The sequence below is a fragment of the Oryctolagus cuniculus genome, chromosome 17, assembly GCF_964237555.1.
Source record: "Oryctolagus cuniculus chromosome 17, mOryCun1.1, whole genome shotgun sequence".
NCBI classification, from domain to species: Eukaryota; Metazoa; Chordata; class Mammalia; order Lagomorpha; family Leporidae; genus Oryctolagus; species Oryctolagus cuniculus.
In genome coordinates, this window is record NC_091448.1 from 43,785,056 (window position 1) to 43,799,683 (window position 14,628).

At 41.5% G+C, this 14,628-nt stretch overlaps 1 protein-coding gene and 1 non-coding gene across 6 annotated transcripts in view; both read left to right on the forward strand.

The window, feature by feature from the left end:
* Positions 1-14,628, forward strand: part of NLK (nemo like kinase) — a 183,357-nt gene that overhangs the window by 110,695 nt on the left and 58,034 nt on the right. The gene's annotated exons all lie outside the window — the stretch shown is intronic.
* On the forward strand, positions 524-625 carry LOC127484511 (U6 spliceosomal RNA). Its single transcript, XR_007911572.1, has one exon. It is a non-coding gene; the product is annotated as a U6 spliceosomal RNA (small nuclear RNA).

A 14,628-nucleotide genomic window follows, 5' to 3' on the forward strand; every position in this document is an offset into this window, starting at 1 on the left:
TTTATTTACTCGCATATTTATTTGAGAAACAGTGCTCCTGTTCACTGGTTCACTCCCCCAAAGGCAAATATTGGATTATGGACCAAGTACTTGGGCCCCTGCTACTCACATGGGAGACCTAGGTGGAGTTCAGGCTCCTGGCTTCAGCCTGGCCCAGCCCTGCCTATTGTGGCCCTTTAGGGAGTAAAACCAGTGAATGGGAGAGATTCATTTCTCTCTCTCTCTCTCTCTCTCTCTGTCTGTCTTTCTCTCTTTCTCTGTGTGTCTGTGTGTATTATGTGTGACTCTGCCTTTCAAAGAGATTAAAATAAAGGAAGCATTTTTAAAAGATTTAATGTGGTAGTAAACACTATCTCAAACACTTTATTCATACCCATTTTAAAGTGAACAAACTATAGCTTAGAGAATTAAATAACTTGTCAAAAGTCACTTAGAAATGACAGCACTGTGCTGTTTCCTAACGGCTTTCCTCAAGGAGAATACATTCCGTGGGGGGAGAGGCGAGATGTAACGAAGTAACAGTATGCTGGCTTCAGCAGCACATGTGCTGAAACTGGAATGACACAGAGATTAGCATGGCCCCTGCACAAGGATGACACAAATTCGTGAAGCTTTCCATACTTTTTCTATTTATGTAAATTAAAAATTTAAATTAAAAAAGTAACTATCATGTGTGGTAGAATTTGCCAAAAGAATATAGACAGGGAGTGTGAGACTTTAAAAGAAAGAAAGATTATTTTAGATAGAAAACAATAATAAGGAAACTGTGTTGAAAAAAAGACATATCAGGTAAGCATTAAAGAGTGCATTAAAAAAGGATGGCTATTCCAGATTGAGTATAAGGAGCATCTTTGGGAAATGGTAAGTCAGCCAGTAGTCTACACTTGTGTTCAACATGCACAAATAATGAGAAATTATGCTATGGGGCCTAGTCACAGAAGACCTTGAATGTTGAACTAAGGAAAATGATCTTTATTCAGTAGGCATTGGGGGCCCAATAAAAGATTTTCATGATGAAGAAAGAAATGTACATTGAATTTTATATATTTGAGAAACAGACAAGGGGCCAGTGCTGTGGCATAGCAGGTAAAGCTACCGCCTGCAGTGCTGGCATCCCATATGGGCATCTGTTCAAGTCCTGGCTGCTCCTTGCAATCCGGCTTCCTGCTAATGCACTTGGGGAGGCAATGGAAGGTGGTCCAAGTTGTTGGGCCCCTCTGCACCTACGTGGGAGACTGGGAAGAAGCTCCTGACTCTGGGCTTTGGATCAGCCTGGTTCTGGCCATTTCAACCATTTGGGGAGTGAACCAGTGGATGGAAGATATTTTTTTTTCTCTCTCTCTGTAACTCTGCCTTTCAAATAAATAAATAATAATTTTTTAAAAGGTTTATGTATTTATTAATTTGAAAGGCAGAGAAAGAGATAGAGATCTTCATCGCTGGTTCACTCCCCAAATGGCCGCAACGGCCAGGGCCAGACCAGGCCAAAGCCAGGATCCAGGAGTTTCTTCCAGACTTCCCATGTGAGTGCAAGGACCCAGGGACTTGGGCCATCTTCTGCTGCTTTCCCAGGCCATAGCAGAGCTGGTTCAGAAGTGGAACAGCCAGGACCTGAACCAGCACCCATATGAGATGCCAGCACTGCAGGCAGTGGCTTTACCCACTATGCCACAGTGCTGACCCCAAATAAATAAATCTTAGAAAGAAACAGACAGTGCTCCCATTCACTCGTTCACTCCTCCACATGTGAACAGTGGCTGGGACTGGGCCAGAGTCAGGAGCCAGGAAGGCAATCCAGGTCTCCCACATAGGTGGCAGGGACTCAGTAGCTTAACTCAGCAGTCAGAACTGGTAATCTAACCCGTATATTCCCATGTGGAACACAACTGTCAATAACTATATGCTAAATGCCTGCTCCCAGAAGTGTAGTATAAAAACTTAACAGGGAGTTTCTGTTTCATATAATGAAAAAGTTCTAGAATTAGTTAGTGGTAATGATTACAATCTTGAAAATATACTCAATGCCATGAAATTGTTTGCTGAAAATGATTTAAGTGGTAAATTTTATGTAATGTATATTTTACCATAACTAAAAACATAAATAGTAAACCACCATGACATGGATCTCATTGGAATGAGAGGCACTGACTGTTGTGCAAGATTGTTGTGAATGGAGAAGAGAACGATACCTAGCATCTTCCCAGGTGGTTTCTTGCAATATGCATTGTTTGTTTTATGATTTAATTTTCAAACTTCACCCTCAGCAAAGATGTACCAGCAGGTAGAGTAAAATGTAGCAATCATTGCCATTATCTTTAATGAGTTCGTGGTCTTGTAGGAGTGACAGTTAGTTTTTAAATTATTACAGTCTCATAGTGATAAGTTTTGCAGTAGAGATACAACCAAATTTTCCTACAGATAAAAAACTAGCCTGCCTTCATTTCTAATCAGGGAAGGGCTTCGATGACTTTTCTGCAACTTACAAGTTTCATAGAATAAAACATTTTTGGGGGCAGATGTTTAGTCTAGCAGTTAAGACATCCATATCCCATATCAGAGTACCTGGGTTTGATTCTCAGCTCCAGTTCCTTACTCCATGGGTTCATGTAATCCTTTTTGCCCATCTGTTGTAATTATATACCAGTATCCAACAATGTTGATAGATGACACATGTTAAGTGCACGTTAGAATACTCATCCCTAAAATGTTATTGAGTACTATGACCAAATGGATAAGGTACTGTGTTAGTTCATATATCTCGACAGACAAGGCAGATCTTTTAAAATGGATCATCATTTCATTTCATCCTTTCTCAGCTACTATAAAAGGTACTCAGTATCTGAATTGAATTATCTCATAGACCTCTTCTAGATTCTTCCTACAGGTTTTTGTTCTCTGTATTTTGAATCCTCCCTGTCCTCCAGAAGTATTCTTTTTAATAGCTTAGACTTTGAATCTCTGATGAAAAATGAACTACACTGGGCCGGCGCCGCGGCTCACTAAGCTAATCCTCCATCTGCGGCGCCGGCACCCCAGGTTCTAGTCCCAGCTGGGGCACCGGATTCTGTCCTGGTCGCTCTTCCTGTCCAGTTCTCTGCTGTGGCCAGGGAGTGCAGTGGAGGATGGCCCAAGTGCTTGGGCCCTGCACCCGCATGGGAGACCAAGAGAAGCACCTGGCTCCTGGCTTCGGATCAGCGCTGTGCGCTGGTCGCAGCGCACCAGCCACACCGACCACTGGGGGGTGAACCAACGGCAAAGGAAGACCTTTCTCTCTCTCTCTCTCTCTCTCTCACTCTCACTCTCACTGTTCACTCAGCCTGTCAAAAAAGAACTACACTGGTGATGGTTGCACTGGGTGCATAAGGAAGTATCCATATGTTGGTATGTGTAAAGACTTTGCCTCCTTCAAAATGTTTCTACTGCTGATAGCAGTGTGTGCTTCAGTTTTAGTCGCATCATTCATGCAACTTTACAGTAGTTCAAACTGGAGTAAATGCCCTCAAACTGTATTGGGCAGAAGGATATTTGAAATTAAATTGGACATAGAAGTTTTTTCCAATTTGTTAAGTGAGGATCTGTGGGCCTAATTTGAAGGGTTCATTGTGTTTTAGAGAAGGTTTTATTTATTGTCAAAGAGGGTAATGTTTATTTGGCTGATCTGTGCATCCTTTACCATCAGAATGTGTTAAAAATTGAAAAAATTGCCTTTTCATATATGAAAAGCTTGCTAGGTAAAGGCTCTTCTTTCAAATGCCCTTTTTTATATTCAGAGAAATGGTGAGTATTCCAGTTATTTTGGCTCCACTCCTGGGCTCTGAATCTCTAGTTTAGATTTGGATGGTAATGCTGGTGGAAAGTTAGCATCTGCATCTGACAGAACCAGAATTTGTTTTGCCTTCTCCAGGGTACTTTGTGGGGAAAAAAAAAGAGAGAGAGAGAGAGCTGGAGCTGAGGTTTGAAGTAATACCGTTTTCTCTAGGATGCTTTTCTTTTTTTAATTATGTATGTGGCCTTAGTGACAAGGATTCATCCGACAGAGAACCCTCTGGGCTCTTATGGAGTATGTAGAATGACAGCTTTCCAGCTTGTTTTCATTTTTCAGGCGGTAGAATTGATTTTTTTAATCAGTTTTAAAATGTAATTGGGGTAATTTTAATTTTTGACATTCTGTGCAACAAATTACTTGTTTTAAAAAGAAAAGGAATTTGCCTTTGCCTGGCAAAAAGATTGTCATATTCAAACATTTTAACAAGATGACCTTTTATTCCATTGATTTCTATAGAGAATCGCAGGCATGCTTCAGAAAAGGGCAGTGATTTAATTGGAGCACACACCAGTTTCTTCTTCTAGTTGCAAAGCTTTTTGTTGCAGAGAAGATGATGAGCTTTAGGGCTGCCCATTTGTTACAAGAGAACACAATTCTCTCTCTGACACATTTCTGTTTTTCTTTCATGTGGAAAGCATTGTTTGAAGTCAACATTATCCACCAACCAAATTGTCATTATCCACACTATTTAATGTCCTCACTTTTATTTTGGATTAGGAGATACAGGTTAAAATTCTTTTTTTTCTAAAGACCTGACTTTGGAAGAAAAAAATGTAATAAAAGAGATTTTGTTAAGTCTTATATATTTATGCTTGTGTAATTTTCCTCTTTGAAACAGGATTGGCAGGTTCTCAAAATTAGTGCATAAAGTGAGGTTGAGCATGCTTTAACTGTCATTCTTGTATTTGTCACATAAGAGAATCCATGGCTTGAGGAAGCATGCTTGATCTGCAGTCTATAGTTTGACCCAAACATTTACTATGCCCTATGGAAAACTCACCTGATTTTCTTTCTTTTAAAAAAAAAAAAAAGATTTATTTATTTATTTATTTGAAAGTCAGAACTACGGGGGGATGGCGGGGAGAGGTCTTCCATCCACTGGTTCACTCAATTGGCTGCAGTGGTCGGAGCTGCACCGATCTGAAGCCAGGAGCCAGGAGCTTCTTTCAGGTCTCCCATATGGGTGGCGGGGCCCAAGGATTTGGGCCATCCTCTACTGGTTTCCCAGGCGATAGCAGAGAGCCGGATCAGAAGTGGAGCAGTTGGGACTCGAACTGGTGCCCATATGGGATGCTGGCACCACAGACTGGGGCCTTAACCCGCTGTGCCACAGTGCCGGCCCCTCTCACCTGATTTTCATGCTTGTTCCATCATGTATTGCAGGAGAATGTGTTTTTGTTTGTTTATTTGTTTAAGATTTATTTTATTTATTTGAAAGACAGAGTAACAGAGAGAGGTAGAGACAGAGAGAGAGGTCTTCCATCTGCTGGTTCACTCCCCCAGATAGCCACAGTGGCCAGAGCTGCGCTGATCCGAAGCCAGGAGCCAGGAGCTTCTTCCAGGTCTCACACTGCTTTCCCAGGCCATAGCAGAGAGCTGGATTGGAAGAGGAGCAGCCAGGACTAGAACTGGGATGCCGGTGCTTCAGGCCAGGACATTAACCCATTGTGCCACAGCACCAGCCCCGAACCTGTTTTTAAAAATTATAGAATGGTTTACTGGTATGAGACCTATAAATATTTGATAAATATTTAATATTATAATATTGATAAATATTTAATATTATAAGATTTCTTTTTTATAATCTGGCTGAGGATTGATTTCTAATATGAAGTGAAAAGCAAATGATGACTTAATGTTATGTGAAATCAGTGAAGAATATTTTGGGATTGAAATTGGGTTTTCCAAGCTTTCTTTCCATATTCATTCTGTAGGAAATAATTTGATATAACAGGTTCTCTATTTTCTTCTCCCAACCCAGATAAATAAGTTAAATATGCTTATTGTGTTATCTGAAAGTGTGTAACACATCCGTAATAGTTTTTTTTTTTTTTTTTTTTTTTTTTTTTTTTTTTTTTTAAGATTTACTTATTTGAAAAGCAGAGTTTCAGAGAGAGAGAGAGAGATCCTCCATCTGCCTGGTTCACTCCCCAAATGATTGCAATGGCCAGGGCTGGGCCAGACTGAAGTCGGGAGCCAGGAACTTCTTCTAGGTCTCCCACATGGGAGCAGAGGCCCAAGCACTTGGGCTATCTTCTGCTGCTTTCCCAGACCATTATCAGGGACCTGGATCAAAAGTGGAGCAGCTGGGACACAAACCAGCATGCATATGGGAGCTCAGTATCACAGGCAGCTGCTTTACCTGCTATGCCACAATGCCAGCCCCTACCAATAGTTTCTGTACAACATAAGTAGCTCATTGCACAGATAATATTAAATGTGCTTTCAGACTTCAGCCCATTTAATTAGGGCAAGCCAACCTGCTCTAATTCTCACCTCTGGATAGCAAGTTTTTGAACCTGAATAGTTTTTTACCTAAAACAATGCTATAACTTCTCACATATCTGCACAATTTGAGCTGCCGAAGATGATTAACTCTCTATTTAAAAAACATATATATTCCTTGAATTTATTTTAGAAAAGAAGCAGAAGGACAGGGGGAGTAGGGGTGGGGAGAGAGTGAGCCCGGGAGACGGAGGGGAATGAAAGCGTGTACAAGGGAGCTTCCATCTGCTGGCTCACTCCCCAGATGCCTACAATAGGCCCCTGCTGAGACTGAAGCCAAAAGTCGCAGGAATTCAATCCAGGTCTTCTACATGAGTGGCAAGAACTCAGGTTCTTGAACCAGCACTGCATCCTCCTCGGTTCTGCATTATCTGGAAGCTAGAGCCAGGTATTGAACCCAGGGACTCTGATGTATGTAGGCATCTTAACTGCTAGGCTAAGCACCTGCCCAGCTCTCTATTATTGAAATGCTTATTTAGCAGTGTTTTTTATGGCGTATTTACACACACTTTGTCAATATTAAACATTTTTTTTTCTTTTTTAAAGATTTTATGTAATTATTTGAGAGGTAGAGTTACAAACAGTGAGAGGGAGAGACAGAGAAAGGACTTCCATCCACTGGTTCACTCCCCAAATGGCTGCAGTGGCCGGAGCTGGCCCAATTCAGAGCCAGGAGCCTCTTCCAGGTCTCCCACTTGGGTACAGGGGCCCATGCACCTGGACCATCTTCCACTGCTTTCCCAGGTCTTAGCAGAGAGCTGGATTGGAAGAGGAGCAGTCAGGACTAGAACTAGGAGCAGCACCCATATAGAATGCTGGCACCACAGGGGGATTACCCCACTGTGCCATAGCACTGCCCCAACATTTATTTATTTTTTTTTAAAGATTTATTTTATTTACTTGAAAGAGTTACAGAGAGAGGTACAGCCAAAGAGAGTGAGACAGAGTCTTCCATCTGCTGGTTCACTCTCCAGATGGCCACAACTGTCAGAGCTGCACCAATCTGGAGCCAGGAGCCAGGAGCCTCCTGCAGGTCTCCCACACACGTGCAGGGGCCCAAGGACCTGGGCCATCTTCCACTGCTTTCCCAGGCCATAGCAGAGAGCTGGATCAGAAGTGAAGCAGCCGGGACTAGAACCGGTGCCCATATGGGATGCCGGTGCTGTAGGCTGGGGCCTTAACACACTGAGCCACAGCACTGGCCCCAACATTTATTTCTAATAGCTAACAATTTCCCCAGTTGTTGACTCTCTGTCTTGTGATGAATCCATTTTACTCTTTCTCTTTTGTATGAGAGAGAGGAAAAATCTTAAGTCACAGAATGGGTTGAACATGGAGTGTGGAAAATTGATCTCCATTAAGAAATTGACCAGCCAAGTGTCTCCCTTTCTATCTTCTACAAAGCCTTTGTGGCTCCTCCATTACAAGGTCTTAGTATTGGAGCTTAATTAACAGCAGTCTCCAAAATTAGTCCCCTTCTCCATCCATTCTGCCTGCCACACAGAAAGGATATCATCATATCATCCTGTAGATCTGCTGCCTAATGGCAGCAATCTTGAGTTCAGTGACTTACTCTCCCATGAAGAAGTAGGAACAAGATCTTCATTCTGTATTTCAAATTTCTTATAATCATAACCAGCATAACCAGCATTCTGCTGGCTTGAAGTAATACAGTATCCTTTGTGGTGACAAAAAACCATGGTGCCTTGATCCAGACTGCCTAGATGGGGATCCCAACTTTGTCTCATTAACTGCAGACTTGGCCACGATCCTTAATCTTAACTTTCCTGTGTCTTCACTTCCTTATTTATGAGGTTGTAATGATAGTATCTGCCTCACAGAGTTATTTTGAGGATTAAAATGGAATCAACGGGGCAAGCATTTTGGTTTAAGTCTGCTTGGGACCACTTGCATCCCACATTCCATATCAGAGTCCCTGGATCAAACCCCAGCTACTCTACTTCTGATCTCGCTTCCTGCTGATGTGCCGAGGATGGCTCAAATAATTTGGCTCTTGCCACCCATGATGGGAGACCCAGATGGAGTTCCTGGATCCTGGGTTCAGTGTGGCTCAGCCTTCTCTGTTGCAGGCATTTAGGGAATGAACCAGAGGATGGAAGAACTGTCTCTGTCTTTCAAATAAAATGAATAAAAATGTTGAAAACTTTAAAAGTCAGGTGGACAAATGGATGCATTGATAGATATAATACTTAGGAAAGTGCCTGACAGTAAGTGGTATAAAAGTAGTAAAGGAAGGTCTTACAGAGGAGGTAGAACGTAGTGAATCTTACAGAAGTAGGAGAAACTCCTGTGAACTTTGGATGCAAAGTGTGTTAGGCCAGTTGGCTGCAATGGCCGGAGCTGTGCCGATCTGAAGCTAGGAGCTTCCTCCAGGTCCCCCACCCCCACGCAGGTGCAAGGGCCCAAGAACTTGGGCCATCTTCTACTGCTTTCCCAGGCCATAGCAGAGAGCTAGGTCAGAAGTGGAGCAGCTGGGACTCGAACCGGCACCCATATGGGATGCCAACACTGCAGGTGGCAGCTTTACCCACTACACCACAGCGCTGGCCCTTGTTAATTAAAGTTGCTAGACACCAAGAGACATGCATTATGTGAGGACCTAGAATTTCAGAAGCTACTAAATTTTGCCAGACTAACCTTAATTGTTGGATACAGGGCACCAGTGAACTTTTAGCCATTTCATAAAACAGCTGAGTCCCTTGCTATCAATTCAGTGTATTTGAGAGCAGTACCTCAGAAAACTTGATAGACTTACAATACACTAACCCAAATCTTTATTTTAGCCAGAGTACAATTTACTTATGTACCATTCACTGTATTACTTTGCTCTCTACATACTACATTCATGTCATGATTCAGTATTAGTTAAATGCAATGAACTGCACTATCGGTGATGGATTTCACAATTACATGTTTAATTGGAAGTCTTTCCTATATTTTTAAAGGTTTGTTTATTTGTGTATTTATTTATTTGAAAGGCAGAATTACAGAGAGAGGGAGAGACAGAGATCTTCTATCCACTGGTTCACTCCCCAAATGGCTGCAACAGCCCAAGCTGGACTGGCCTGATGTGAGGAGCCAGGAGCTTCTGGGTCTGCCATGTGGGTGGCAGGGACCCAAGGACTTGGGACATCTTTGCTGTTTTCCCAGGTACATTATCAAGGAAGTGGATCATAAGTTGGGTAGCTGGGTCTTGAAACAGTGCCCATATGGGATGCCAGTGTCAGGGGCAGGAGCTTTACCTGCTACACCACAACACTAACCCTCTTCCTGTTACTGATAACATCATTTAGAGATGGCAGAAAAACCATATAAAAAAATAAGATAAATTTGAAATGGCATTTTTCCAAAGGGAATATGATTTACATGAGTAACCAAGATTTGAGTTTGTGTGTGTGTGTCTGGGTTTCTTTGGGTTTGTGGAATATTAATTATGAGATTCTAATCTGATATAGAATTTTTAGAACTCTTAGCTCAAGACTGAGAAACCTTTGAAGTTAATGGAAGCCCTTTAGCAAAATTAGGAGTCCCCTCTGCAGAGGTCCTCAGAGGTCTCAGAGATTAGCACTTTTAATTGATCCCTTGTGTTTCCAAACTCAGTTCCCAAAACCAGCCGTATAGGTACTTCTCAAAAATGTGTCCTCTAGGGGCAGGTGTTGTGACATCAGGTTAAGCTGATGCTTGGGATGTCCATATTCCTTACTGGAGTGCCTGGTTGAAGTCCCAGCTACTCCACTTCCAGTCCAGCTTCCTGCTAATACATCTGGGAGGAACAGATATTGGCCCAAGACCTTGCAAGTACTTGGGTTCCTACCACCAATACGAGAGAACTGCACGAAGTTCCTGGCTTCTGGCTTTTGCCAGCATGTGGGAAGTGGAAGACACCCCCACACACACTTAAATTTTATGTGTGTTTGTGTATCTCGTGGAAACTTTATAGTCTAAGGAATGAGTGAACTTTGAAGGGACAGAGCTGTTGGACATAATATTTTTCAGCTCTCCAAAACTGACATGAGACCACATTAATAAATGAATGCAGTTTTCCCCTTCTTTCATTGGTGTTATCCTTTTCAGGTTGCCTCATCTTTCCTTTTGAGATCACAGTGACTTACAGGAGCTCTTTCAAGTGGTTTCTGGTTTCTTTTTTATATTATTTTGCTTTTTCGCTGGAATGGGTGTATATTGGGAAGAAATAAAAGCACATTCATACATTTTGTCAAAGGTTGTGGACTTTGAGATCAGGCAGTCTTGAGTTCAAATCCTAATTCTCCCCACACACACTTTCTAGCTTTCTGAAAAGGTGATTTGATAGTCCTCCATAGCGTCAGTTTCCTCGATAATGAAGGAGATAATGTTCTTCCTCACAGTGCTGCTGTAGGAATGAATGATGGATGTAGGACATTTGATACAGTGCCTGGCATATTGGTGTTTCATAAACTCAGCACCCTGCCTCCTTCCTAAAGCGATGATAATGATAGTTGACACTCATCCCTGCTCCTTATCGCAGCAGTAATCCTGTGTAGTAGATGTCATTGTGCCTGTGTCAGAAATGCAGAAACAGACTCAGAGAAGTTTATTTAACTTGCCTAATGTTATAAAGCTAGTAGATGGCAGAGTAGAGATTCTAAGCCTGGTCATTTTAATTCTATAGCCTACACCACACTGCCTCCCACTGCTGAATCCTTTTAACTCCATTTTAAAAATCAGTTTCCAGGCATTCCTTCTCCTGAAGTGGAATTATTATTTTGTTCTTACCTTTTTTGTGGTTTCATTTTTCTGAGATTTCCTTCATCTTTCAAAGGACAGAGTACAGGTTAAGAAAAAGGTCTGGGATCTAATCCCATCTCTGTGCATACTAGCCAAGTGCCTTTACCTCTCTGTAACCCTCTTTGCTCATTTGTTTAACAGGAATCATAATAGATTTAATTCTTAGAGTAATGAGAAGTAAAAGGCAAAGTAAATTTAAAGCTGAATGTATAACACATAGGAAACTCACAATAGGTATCAACTGTTGAAAGCTTGTTGCTTCCTTTTTGTCTTCTCTGCTGGATTTTTAAGTATCAATGTCAGTCTTTTTTCTAATCTCTTGACTGTCGCCTTGCATTCATCCTTCTTTCCTGTCTTGTCATTCAGTTAGCATGCTTTCTACACTTGGTACCTAGTCAGTATTTATTGATGCTAATGACGATGGTTAAACAAAGATGCTGTTGGCACCAATCCCAAAGCCTCTGAGATTGCTTGAGTAATCATGACTTCCTAAAAACAGAAAAGTACTCAGTCATCTTACTCATAATTGAAGGTCAGAATTTGATGTCAGCATTTGTGTCTATGGTGATTGTATAGCTTTTTTCCTGCAGAAATACCTTTGACAGTTGGGGTAGTCAGGATTTCTGGCATGAAGCTGATTATTCTGTATTCTTAAATTGCTTCTAAAACAGAAGCAGCATCATGGAGGTGAGTTAAACAAATGTTGATTATAGGATAGTTAAGATTTGTGTCAATTGGAGCAAAAGGTCAGGGGAAGCTTCCCAATGAGCTGTAGGTGGTTAGCAGGCTGTAGTGTAGATTATTTGCGTAACCTTCTTACCCATAATTCTTTTTGCATCAGAGAAAATTGCTCAAACCTGTTCTTTTTAAAAAAAAGTTCTAAGCAACTTTTTTAAAAAGAGATTTCTATTTATTTATTTGAGAGGTAAGAGTTACAGACAGTGAGAGGGAGAAACAGAGAGAAAGCTCTTCCTTCCATTGGTTCACTCCTCAGATGGCCACAATGACCAGAGCTGCACCGATCTGGAGCCAGGAGCTTCTTCGGGGTCTCCCATGTGGCTGCAGGGTCCCAAGCACTTGGGCCATCTTTTACCGCTTTCCCAGATGCATCAGCAGGGAGCCGGATTGGAAGAGGAGCAGCTGGGACTAGAACCGGTGCCCATATGGGATGCCAGTGCCACAGGCAGAGGATTAACCTACTGTGCCACGGCGCTGGGCCCTCTAAACAACTTTCTTTTTTGCCCTCCTGGTGTCAGTATCTCTAAAGTGTTCCCATTTATCTGCTTGACCCTCAGAAGGTTCCTTATGTCTTGCTTTTTCCTGCCTCTAAATTTGTCCTTCATGAACTCTTATACTCTGGTACTTGAAAGTTTCTGGACAGTGAAATCAGATGATTATTTTATTTTGTTTCAAAACAATGTTTGAACCCATGAATACTCATATTTGGGCACTGTGCACTTATATCTCAGCTGTTGATGTTGATGTGCATTCTTCTAAAGAATGTCATATCATTTTGCTTTTATTTATAATATATTAATGTCTTTGTGCTTCCATAATTTTAATACCCAGATTTTTAAAATGAAAGGCGGAAAAATATAAAGCTTGGGGACCATTGTTATAGTGAAACTGGTTAAGCCAAAACTTGCAATGCCCGCATCTCATATCAGAATACCAGTTTGAGTCCTGACTGCTCTGCTTCTGATCCATTTCCCTGGTGATATACTTGGAAAGCAGTGGATGATGGCATGGGTACTTGGGTCCCTGCCACCAACGTGGGAGACCCAGATGGAGTGCTGGACTTGGCTTTGGGACACAGCCATTAAGGCCATTTTGAGAGTGAACCAGCAAATGGAGGATCTAATAAAAGAAAAAGCTTCTTTCTGCAAAGAAAAAGAACATTGTAACCAAAAGCAAAATACCCCATCCCTGTCATATTTCCTTTAGTAAAAAGTAGAGATTGTTGTTTCTTTTTCCCAAACTTACATTGTCCATTTTCACCTCCCATCAAAGGCCTGTCCTGTAGTTTCCAGCAATCTCTAATTCAGACATTTATTCCCCCAGTTTCCTATCAAGGAGGATTACCCATCATAAACAAAAAAATTAAGCTTGAGTCCTGTGACCCTTTTGTACACATACACACACACACACAAATATACTTTGAAAAGTTCATGGAAAAATAAAATTACAAGATAGTAACGTTTTCCACAAACTGAAGATTCCACATGTAACATGTTCATGCAAAGTGCTTAATATTTTTTTTTAAGATTTATTTTATTTATTTGAAAGGCAGTTACAGAGAGAGGTCTTCCATCTGATAGTTCACTTCCCAGATGGCCTCAATGGCTGGAGCTGCACAGATCTGAAGCCAGGACCCAGGAGCTTCTTACAGGGCTCCCATGTGGGTTCAGGGGCCCAAGGATGTGGGCCATCTTCTACTGCTATCCCAAGCCATAGCAGAGAGCTGGATCAGAAGAGGAGCAGCCAGGACTAGAACTGGCGCCCATATGGGATGGCCAGGGCTTTTAACCCACTATGCCACAGCACTGGCCCCACAGAGTGCTTAATTTTAAAGTTTGTCATACCCATTTTTAAAAATAATAAGAAATATGAAACTAAGCATGTATGATTTATAAGGTCAGAGAAAATAGTTCCTGAGTTACCAAATTTATTTTTATAACTTGACTCAAAAATAGTATAAGAGAGGGGACGGCATTGTGGTGCAGCTGTGGCTTGGGAAAGCAGCAGAAGATGGCCCAACTCCTTGGGCCCCCTGCACCCATGTGGGTGACCTGGAAGAAGCTCCTGGTTCCTGGCTTCAGATTGGCGCAACTCCAGCCATTGCAGCCATCTGGAGAGTGAACCATCAGATGGAAGACCTCTCTCTCTGTCTCTACCTCTCTCTGTAACTCTGTCTTTCAAATAAATAAAATAAATCTTAAAAAAAATAAGACAAGTATAAGAATAAAGACTTGAACAAAATGAATTCTCAGGAGGTAGAAGGAATGTGGTAGGAAAAATTTGCCACTTACGATTTTTTAACCTTTGTAGTTTTCAATTATTGACAAAGGGGTTATTATTTGGCTGTTCAACCTGACATTTCTTCTTTTTTTTCCCCAAAGAAACCTTTTATTTAATGAATACAAATTTCATAATTACAACTTTAGGAATATAATGATTCTTCCCACCATACCTGCTCTCCCACCCCCATTCCCAACCCACATCTTCCCTCTCCCATTCTCAGTCCCATTCTCCATTAAGATTCATTTTCAATTAACTTTATACACAGAAGACCAGCTCTATGCTAGGTAATGATTTCAGCAATCTGCACTGACACACACACAAAAAAAAAACAAAATAAACTTTGATAACAAGTTTTACAGTTAATTCACATAGTACAACTCATTGAGGACAGAGTTCATGCATGGGAAGTAAGTCCTCAGTGACTCCTGTTGTTAATTTATCAATCAACACTCTTAATTTATGATGTCAGTGATCACTCAAGGCTCTTG